Source organism: Marmota flaviventris, unplaced genomic scaffold, assembly GCF_047511675.1.
Source record: "Marmota flaviventris isolate mMarFla1 unplaced genomic scaffold, mMarFla1.hap1 Scaffold_146, whole genome shotgun sequence".
Lineage (NCBI taxonomy): Eukaryota > Metazoa > Chordata > Mammalia > Rodentia > Sciuridae > Marmota > Marmota flaviventris.
In genome coordinates, this window is record NW_027288030.1 from 205,505 (window position 1) to 216,296 (window position 10,792).

The following is a 10,792-nucleotide window of genomic DNA, read 5'->3' on the forward strand; positions in this document are numbered from 1 at the left end:
CAACCACTGATGTTTGTGCAATTCATGCCATCCCCCAAAGCCTGACCGTGCAGAACCCCTGAAGCTCTCCTGGGAGGAACCATCACCACCTTCAGAAAGGCCACCTTGACTTGTAAGTTTGTCCCCATGCAATCTAGGAACCTGGGAGCCCAAACTAGCTCCCGGATCTCATGTCTGTCTTTGGGGTTCTGTTCATCTCCTCCCCAAGTAAAGGAAAGAGAAGCATGAGACAGCATTTACAGGGTAAATGGGGCTTCGACATATTCAGCGCCACTAACTAGACCATCCCTATAGTGGTCACTTTACAGGGGACAAAAACCAACTCTGTTCTTGGAGCCACGAGGGCCACTCCTTTAAGTGACAAAAGGCGCCCCCTTACAGGAACCCTGAATTCCACCTCGGAGCATCAATACCTCCATGAACCAGGCTGCATATATTTACAGAGGGAATCATATCACCCATTTCCCTGGTGGTAAAGGTGAGGCTCTGGGAAAGGACATGAATTATGAGTTAGTCAAGGTCCTGCCTGGAAGAGCTGGGACTGGAATTCTGGAAATCTGGCTCCAGAGCCTCATGTGCAGAACCCTGCAGGGGAGGCCAGATGCGGGGAGCTTGGAAGGGGGGGACCCATCAAGTTGGGGTGGGGGGCTCAGAGAAGAATGAAGAGATGGGTGTGGCTGGGGAATTCGTCCAGAGGGGGAGACCAATAGGAGAGGGAGGGGATCGAGTGAGGGGACTGCATGAGCAAGGCCAGGCAGCGGGTGTGTGTGGGTCAGGCAGAGGAATGACCTGTGAGCAGCTGGGGGTGCAGGGATGGAGGGGGACAGGATTCAGCAGGAAAAGAAGGTTGGGCCACACCATGGAAAGAGCCAGGTCTGGCAGGGAGACACCACCCCTCCCTGCTCCATCCTCCAACTGTCTTTGAGTCTGTGCCACCCCCAGCACTGAATAGCTGAAGATGGAGCCCCCTTAGAGCACAGGGGACCTGTGGGGCCCCTGTGCATGGAGCAGAGATGACTGCCTAAAGGGTGGTGAGGATTTCAGGGCATTTTATCCCCTACTGTGTTCTGTGACGTTAACTAGGTTAGATGTCATGTGACACTACAAACCCTGTTCATATAAGACAGCAAACTTAATATGTGTCTTCTTATTGCTCCACAGATCATGACTCACCTTCTTCTCATTCCCTAAGAAACAATATTGAAGTTAGACCAGTTAATTACTCTGTAATGGACTGAACAGTTGGAATAGAAGGAAGAGTTCCATGTTTTGCATTCCAAATAGAAAGCTGTGCCTTGGGCTGGGCTGTAGCTCAGTGGCAGAGTGCTTGCCTAGAATGTATGAGGCACTGAGTTCAATCCTTAGCACTACAAAAAAAAAAAAAAAAACAACTAAACAAAGAAAGGCATGCTGTTGATCTAAAACTGTTTAAAAAAGAAAGAAAGAAAGAAAAGAAAAAAAAAAGCTGTGCCTCTTGAATAGTTAGTCCCAATGAGAATGCAAGGGAAATGTTCATAAAGAAAATTAAAGTGCTGCTCCAGGGCATATGTGAATGATAAGAAAGCAAAACAGCTGATAGGGATAAAGTTTTCATAGTCTGGAGAACAGATGAAACAAACCACATTCCCTTAAGCCAAAACCGCATCCAGATAAGGCCAAAACATTAGATTTTTCTGATGCCAAGAGAAGGGAGAAAGCTCCAGAAGAAGTCTGAAGGTGGCAGAATTTGGTTCATGATGTTCGAGGCAAGCGGCCCATCTCCATATAAGACAAGTGCAGGGTGAAGCAGCAAGTGCTGATGTAGAAGCTACAGCAAGTCATGAAGAAGATCTTGCTAAGCTATCTGATGAAGACGCGATATGGTTGAGTTTCTCGGTGTCCCCAAAAAGCTCATGGGTGAGACAATGCAAGAAGGTTTAGAGGGGAAATGATCCTGTTATGAGAGCCTAAAGCCAATTAGTGAATTAATCCCCTGGCAGGATGAACAGGTGGCACAGATAAAATGGGGTGCCCACACCCTCCCCAAGCCTGGAGGTGTAGGCGCCACCTATGGAGGAGTCCAGTTGAGGGTGGAAGCGAACAGCAGTCATCCTCAACGTTCCACATTAGGGTTCCACATTGGAGGTTCCCAGCAACCAGCGGCATCCCTCTGCGGGCAGGGCATTCATCAGCGAGCCTAGGCGCCCTAAGGCCCTTTGGGGAGTCCAGTTGAATCGGTGGCTGCATGGAACTAGGCGTCCAAATAGGAGCATCCTCATCCATTGGCGGTGGCGGGAGTCTGCTTCCAGTGCAGTGGAGGTGTTGGCAGCATTGCTGGTGGCCAGGTCGGGACTCCAGTGGCCACAGTGTGGAGCACTGGCTGTGGCGACAGCGACAGCGTAGGACAGCGGGCCTCAGAGTCAGAGGGCGACCAGAGGATGGGGTGCCCTGTGCTGTGGCTTCCCCAGGCCACTTGTCTTGCTCCTGGCAGGGCCTGCTTGCTCAGGAAGCAGGACACGGCAGGCGGCGGTACCCACACAGCCTCTGAGGACCTTATGCTGCGCACGCAGGTGGCGCCTGGCACCGGCCCTGAGCCCCCCGGGTGGCAGCTCGCCCCACCCCGGGTTCACCCTGCCCCTCCCTGGGTTGCGGCCTCTGCGGGGGGAGTAGGCCCGCTGCCAGCCGGGGCAGCCTTTGGAGAGGACACCCACCCTCCCCAGCGACATCTCTCCTGGGCTGTGGCCACTGAGAGCAGAGGCAGTGGGGGGTGGGGCTACAAATCTTCCCCCTCAAAGCGCATCCCTGGGGCGGGACAAGAGTGGAGGGCATAGATGGCAGAGGGAACCCCAAGACGTGCCGTCCTTGGTCTTGGTCTTCTGCCACCCTTAGACAAGGAAATGTACTTAAAAAAAATTAATTAGCTCTAATTAGTTTACGTAACAGCAGAATTCACTTTGGTTCATTGTACAGAAATGGAGCACAGCTTTTCATTTCTCTGGTAGAACACGATGTAGAGTTGCACCATATGTGCAGTCCTGCATGTACCTAGGGTAATGATATCCCTCTCATTCCACCCTCTTTCCTACCCCATGCGCGTCCCTCCTATCCTTCCCCTTTGCCCCAAGTTCCTCCATTCTTCCCTTGCCCCCCTCATTATGGATCAGCATCCACTTATCAGGGAGAACATTCAGCCTGTTGTTGTTGAGGATTAGCTTTTTTCACTTACATAATATTCTCCAACTCCATCCACTTACCTGCAAGTGTCATAATTTTATTCTCTTTTAAAGCTAAGATTCCATTGTGCACATATACCACATTTTCTTTATCAGTTTAGCTCTTGAAGGACTTCTAGGTTGGTTCCACAGTTTACCTACTGTGACTTGAGCTGCTATAAACATTGATGTGGCTGCATCACTCTAGTATGCTGATTTTAAGTCTTTTGGGTATAGATTGAGGAGTGGAATTTCTGGGTCAAATGGAGGTTCCATTCCATGTCTTTTGAGGAAGCTCCATACTGCTTTCCAGAGTGGTTGCACCAATTTGCAATGCCACTAGCAATGTATGAGTGTACCTTCCCCCCACATCCTCACCAACACTTATTGTTGCTTGTATTCTGGTTAACTGCCATTCTGGCTGGAGTAAGATGGTCTTAGAGTAGTTTTGATTTGCATTTCTCTAATTTCTGGTGAAGTTGAACATATTTTCATATATTTGTTGATCGACTGTGTATCTTCTTCTGTGAAGTGTCTGTCCATTTCCTTAGCCCATTTATTGATTGGGTTATTTATTCTTTGGGTGTTGAAGTTTTTGAGTTTTTTATATATCCTGGAAATTAGTGTTTTATCTAATGTGCGTGTAGTAAAGATGTTCTCCCACTCTGTGAGCTCTCTCTTCATATTATTGTTTCCTTTGCTGAGCAGAAGCTTTTAAGTTTGAATCCATCCCATTATTAATTCTTGATTTTATTTCTTAAGTACAGGGTCTCTGGTCTAATTCCTAGGTCCTTGATCTACTTTGAGTTTTGTGCAAGGTGAGAGATCGTGGTTTAATTTCAGTCTGCTACATATGGATTTACAGTTTCCCCAGCACCATTGTTGAAGAGGCTATCGTTTAGCTAATGTATGTTTTCGGCACCTTTGGCAAGAATGAGATAACTACATTTATGTGGGTTTTTCTCTGTATCTTCTATTTTGGACCATTGGTCTACATGTGTATTTTGGTGCCAATAGCATGCCGTTTTTGTTACTACAGATCTGTAGTATAGTTTAAGGTTTGATATTGTGATGTCTCCTACTTCACTCTTCTTGCTAAGGATTGCTTTGTCAATAAGGATTTCTCTGTGTCTATTTTTCCAAATGAATTTCATGATTACTTTTTCTATTTCTATGAGGAATGTTATTGGGATTTTAATTGGAATCACATTAAATCTGTGTAAGGTTTTTGATAGTGTGGCCATTTTGACAATATTAATTCCATGAGGGAGGAATTGGAATCAGGTACCTGCTCAAAAGGGGACGGATCCGATAGCCACGCCCACCTCAAAATGGCAAGGAATGCTTTCCAAGATGTAGTCGGTGTGCTTCCAGAGCCGGGGTGTCTGGTGATGTCAGGGGAACCGATGGCCTTGTGCTGTGGGGAGGTAGCAGCTGAGTGACCTGCGTGGGAGTGGAGCGGAGTCTCGGCGGTCTGCAGATGTGTTGGTAGGTGGTTCTGCTAAGGCGCTGGCCGAGTCTTAAGTGAACTGCAACTTTGGCTTTGGGTCCTGCTCGGACACTGAGGCCCGGAGTCCTGCGCAAGGTCACAGCGCTGGTCATTTCTGTAGAGAGAAGCTGTACAGGGGCCTCTAACACTCTCAAGAGATGCAGAATTCCTACTAGGAGAGATCTGGGTCACAGAGCAACACAGATGCTGCTTCCCTCTGGTCCGCCATCTTGAAAGTCTTTTCAATTTCTTTTTTTAGTTTTCATTGTATAGGTCTTTCATCTCTTTTGTTAAATTTATACCCAAATATTTCATTTTTGAGGCTATTGTGAATGGGATAGTTTTCCTAATTTCTCTTTCAGAGGGTTCATCACTAATAGATAGAAATGCATTAGATTTATGGATATTGATTTCATATCCTGTGACATTGCTGAATTTGTTAATATTAGAAGTTTTCTGGTGGAGTTTTTTTGGATCCTCTATGTGTAGAATCATGTCATCAGCAAATAGGGATAGTTTGAGTTCTTCTTCCCCTATTCCTATCCCTTTAATTTCTTTCATCTACAGCTCTGTCGTGTAGTCTAAGCTGTAGTGGAGTTTAAACAGCAGTATAGTTTAAACTCTGGCTAGAGTATCAGGGACTATGTAGAGTAGAAGGTGAGAGAGGGCATCCTTGTCCTGTTCCAGTTCTGAGAGGAAATGCTTCCCATCAGAAATGCACTTTGAGGATGAAGAGGTCCTAGTTCCTCTGCTCTCTCCCCCCACAGCCCAGGTGGGATGTCTCTTAGGAAGGTGGGGGTCCTCTCCCAAGGCTGCCCCACCTGGCAGATGGCCCAGTTCCCCTGCAGAGGCCACATCGGGGATGGGGCGAGCAGCCATCCGGCGGGCTCATGGCCAGTGCCAGGCGAGGCAGGTGTGGGCAGCCTAAGGTCCTCAGTAGCTGCCTGGGTATTGCCACCCCCCTCGTGCTGCTTCCTGAACAGGCCGCTCAGCCAGGACCAAGACTCAGGGCCTGGAACAGCCACTGCAGAGGCCATTCCAGCCTCTCGTCGCCCTTCCACTCTGAGGCTCACTGCCCTGCGCCCTCGCTGCCGCCGCCAGCCTGGAGCTCTTCACTGTAGCCATCGGACTCCCCACACGGTCGCCAGATGCCACTGCAGCAGGATTCCTGTTACCCCAGCAGGATGAAGATGCTCACCACTGGACGCCTCTGTGTCCTCAGCCCCGTTTCCAGACTCTACTGGTGCTGCCGCCACCGTGCAGCAACCAAACTCCCAAACCCCAGCTGGACGATGATGCTGCCCACCAAGGGCCCAACGTCAATGCCCTTCACCCCCCGCCATGATGCCTGACTCCAGTGCCCCATGCCGGCTCCCGGATGAAGCTGCATGTTGCTGCTGCCACCACCAGACTCCATCATGGACGCATGACAGTGATACTCAGCACTGGATGCCCACTTCACCCACTGCAGCCAGACTCCTGTGGCACTGCAGGACAGAAATGATCATGGCAGCATCCCTCTGTTGTCACCACAGCAGCTTCTGGACTCTTCTGCTGCCACCACCACTGTGAGTATGCAGCAAGGGATCTCCCAAACAGCAGCTGGATGCCAACACCTCAGCTGTTGCCACCCCCACGCCAACTCTCAACTCCGGACCTCCCTCGCCTGATGCCCTACGCCTGAAGCAGCTACATGTTGCTGCTGCTGCCACCAGATGCTACCACTCCATGAGGCCTCTTCAGTGATCCCATCCCAAAGATGCTGCTGTGCTGCCCAAGACCACAGAAGCTGGGAAGTTGGGCAGTCTCCATCCCAGTCACCTCATCAGTGCCCACCGCTTGCCGCCTGCCTTTCCTCCCCCAGGACCACCCACCAGTCCTTCTGGGCCTTTGAACAGGAGTTGTGCTGACTCAGGGAACTCATCCAAGGAAAACAAGTGAGTACTTTAAACAAAGGTTGCAGTCCTCACAGCAGGCAGTGGGCGGGGCTAGGTGGGTCCAGCCTGCTGGTGAGGGGGCAGAGGTGGAGCTACTGGCCTCCTCTGGACCTTGACCCTGTGGGGCAAGCTGGAGAGGGATCTCTGGCTGCTCTGGGAGCCCAGCCTGGAAGCAGCTTCCTAACTCACCCTCACACTCCTCTCTGAAGGGGACTCTGGTTTCCAGAGAAAGCCATCTGGGCTCTTGGGCTCTGGGCAGTGGTATGAGCCAGACTGGACAGACTCCACCCACCTGGACTTGGGGAAAAGCCCCCTCTTGGGAAAATACCCTCCTAGAACTACCAAACTTAGTCTGACATTGGCTTCTTTCATGAGATTGTCAAGAAAGGAAAAATATGTTACCTAGTTTTGTCTTGCAAAGGGTAGTGTGGGGAGAGGCAAAGGCATCAGAGTTGGTAGAGCTGAATTCACGTCCCTTTTAACTGGGTGACCTTGTCCAGGGTCCAGAACTAGGTACAACCTTGGTTTTGCATCTGGTAAAACAAAGATGGTGAGGATGATAAGCTATCACCATCTGTCATAGCTGGAGACCTCATGCGTGGTTCATAAATCTGACTATTCCAATAACTGAAGAAAATGACAAAGAAGGCACACAACCACACAGAAGTACCTTTTCAATAATCCGGGCGTGGCTCTGTGAACGTAAGGCCCATGGAAAGACATAGAGCCACTGGAATTCTTTATTTTTACATAGGAGACACACAAGGGGAGTTTCCATAGAACATTTTATCCCAAAAAGGGCAAAGGGGTCGGAATACAAGGGAACAGATGAGTGTAACTCAACCCCAGTGGGTGATGCCTACACCTGGAGCCATGCCTTGTTATCTGAGCTGGGGTGACGCCCACATTACTGCAACCTGGCACTGCCCTGCCAGACTGAATGCAGTAATTGTTCAGAACCCGGTGCATCAGGGCTTAAAGGCGTCTGCATCCAAGGCAGCTCCCGACAATAAGCCATGGGCAAATCAAGTTGTTCTGCACTACCTCACCTTGGGAGCCAGGTAGGCATTCAGCAATATTTCCATGCAGAAATATATTCTCAGACTAAAGGTGACACACCTAGAAGTGCACCTTTGGATGACAACTGACCTGTGAGGTAGGGAGTTGAAATTTACATCATGTTTTTAGAGGAAATAATAATATATGGAAGGTCATAAACCAAAGCATGAAATGTTGGGTCAGGCTCATGGAATTAAAAGCTGTTTTCAAATTTGTTTAAAGTTACATTGAGATAAATCTATGTAGTTCAAACCTTCCAGGATATCCCCCACCTCTGCCGCACACACAGGGAGCAGTGTCCACAACTTTTTTACTCCTCTTTACAGTATCACCAAATGTATGTGTGTGTGTATACACACACACACACACACACACACACACACACACACATACACATATATATACTTGCACACATATACATGATGTATTATGTAATATTTTGTTCTTTTTGGTTTGTTTTTAGACTGTCTGTAATAGAATCTCATATACATTCTTTTGCTCCCCTTCAGCTGACCATCAGGAAGAAGGAAACACCAGAGAAGCTTGAGGATCAGAAGGACACTAGCCCTGCTCTGGTCACCCTGGAAGCTGGCTAGCCTGCACACACCAAAGCTTGAGGAAACAGCAGCCCTGCTTCAGCCACTTGAGGGCTGGCTGATCAATGCAAGGAGGAAAATAAACTAAGCAACAGGATAAATGGACTGTTTCATCCTGTAAGAGGGCTCCCATACTGTGGTGCATTGCCACCCCTTATTTCTGTCATATACACAGTCCTTTCCTTGGTCTTTACTACAGGACTGACAACCACCAAACACATAGCTAACCCATAATGGGGGGCGGGGCAAGGGAAGATGGGAGGGACTTTGGATTGGGCAGAGGGGAGTGTGGGAGGGGAGGGGATATGGGAGTGGGAAGGATGGTGGAATGAGGTGGATTGTATTAATCTATGTACATGTATGATTGCAGGAATGGGGTGACTGTGCACTGTGTCTAACCAGAGAAATGAAAAGTTGCCTCCATTTGTGTTTAATAGTCAAAATGCATTCTGCTGTTATATATAACTAATTGAAAAAAATTCATAAAGGTCTAAGGCTTAAAAGGAAGTTTAGACACTTTAATGGTCATATAAATATGTATACTTTTCTTATATAAAATTTAAACTTATTAATTAAATTGAAAAAAAAAAAAAAAACAACTAGCACATGTACTAGTTCAAACCTGAAAGGGCATTAAGGCTTGGGAACCAAGCTCACTCTTTGGAGGATGGTTTTTCTATTCTTGGTGGATTCAAAAGTTTAATTGACATAGTATGGGTTATGCTATTGTTTATTGCTTTCATATTTGTCTCCCCTTTACAATGAAACTATTGGGTCAACTATAGAAGCAGCTGTTAGAGAGAGGGGGGGCAGGAGGAGGGAAACATGGAGGGAGAAATTAAGATTATGGCATTATATAAAATTTTAAGCCTAGAAGATGATGTTTTTTGATTTAAAGGGTTAAATAATGAGCATAGAGGGGGTAACGATGTATCACAAATACTCCAAATAGTCCAAATGATGTAGTGTCCAAAAGATCCCCACCTTAATTGTAATATATAAGCCTTTCTCCTAGTAAACAAGATTTTTTTTTTTTTTTTGAAGTCAACAGGATTTCTAGAGAGCTCATTGTGGTTTAGCTCCTCTTTATTGTAAAGGTCAGGTTTCTCTTTCTTGTAAAAGTTAGGTCTGCAGGGCTGGGGTTGTGGCTCAGTGTTAGAACACTTACCTAGCAGGTGTGAGGCACTGGGTTTGATTCTTACACCACATAAAAATAAAATAAGGTATTGTGCCCATCTACAACTTAAAAAAAAGTTATGTCAGCAATCAAACTTGTTGATGTACAAAAGTTACTCTTTCTCTTTTCTTAGTAAAATCTTGTGAAACCTCTGTCCAATCTAAGAACATGGAAGAAAAAGTAACTATTATGTTAGCCATTGTGTTGTGTAACCATTCACTGAGTAGAAATCCCAGAGAACTTCCATACCTGGGGTCCAGGGATTTTTTGGCATTAGCCCCTCTGGATTACACCAGCTTAAATAAACCTTGTTCCTGCACATTTCTCAAGTGTCCAGCCTCCTCTGTCCTACATCAATACCTGCTTGAAATGCTAGAATGTCCCCATTCTTGAAGGACACTCAGAGACATTCTCTCTGGCTCTGCCACAGTATGAATTCTATCCAAAGATATTAATCACAAAAAACTAAAGGGAGATTACACTATAGTGACCTCCTGGGGGGAGATTCAGTGTTGCATGATGAAACTTGTATACATATATTGAATTGCTATGATATACCCTGTAAAGTATAGAAATGATACATCTGAATAAACATGTTTTGTGAGACATTGAATGTCATGTTTGCATTTGGGGTTGTTTCTAATATTATGCTGTAATAATATTTAATGATGTGATTACATTTTTTTAAATCTGAAAATAAATCAGAATTTTGTACAGTAACATTGTTAGTAAAGGGGATATTTTGGTGATTAGAATTTTTGCTTTCCTGTTAAAGCTAACTTGTTGAATTAAAGCTTTGCAGCAGACACCAACTCCATTAGAACCTCAGTCTGGTGAAGCCACAGCGTGGTGCCTGACCAGGGAAGTGCCCATGTGTGCCTGGTTCTTTGCCACCTAGTAGATAGGAGCCCTGACCCAGGGGGGTGGGACCTGCATTCCTGCCCCCTTACTTTCTCATGTTGGGGCACCTTGACTGCTGTGCTCTGCTTTAATCTCTCATCTGTGAGAATATTTGTCCAATGTGCCACGGGGCTGTTGAAGATCCGTGATGAAATTTATGAAGTTTAACGAAGTCTGGCTGGTTTATAGCTGAGGAGTGGCGCACCCTGCCAAAGCTGCCTATGTGACTGCCCTCTACCTGCTTTCCTGTGTGGTCCCCGTGGAAGGCAGGGACACTCCTGTTCATCTGCCATGCAGCCTGCCAGTTTCAAAGGGTGAGAGATGTTAAGTAGCAGTGAATTGTGAGAAATGAAATGCAAGCCAATATCAGGGCAAGGTCATAGGTTTTCCTTAAGTTACTTTTAAGGTTTTCTTTAAATTAATTTTAAGGCAAGTGGGTACTC

General features: G+C 46.9%; 1 long non-coding RNA gene across 1 annotated transcript; it reads left to right on the forward strand.

The window, feature by feature from the left end:
* Positions 1–490: 490 nt before the first annotated feature.
* LOC139703974 (uncharacterized) lies at positions 491–9,773 on the forward strand. Its single transcript, XR_011706050.1, has 2 exons — positions 491–6,617; positions 8,186–9,773. It is a non-coding gene; the product is annotated as an uncharacterized lncRNA (long non-coding RNA).
* The last annotated feature ends 1,019 nt before the right edge of the window (positions 9,774–10,792 follow it).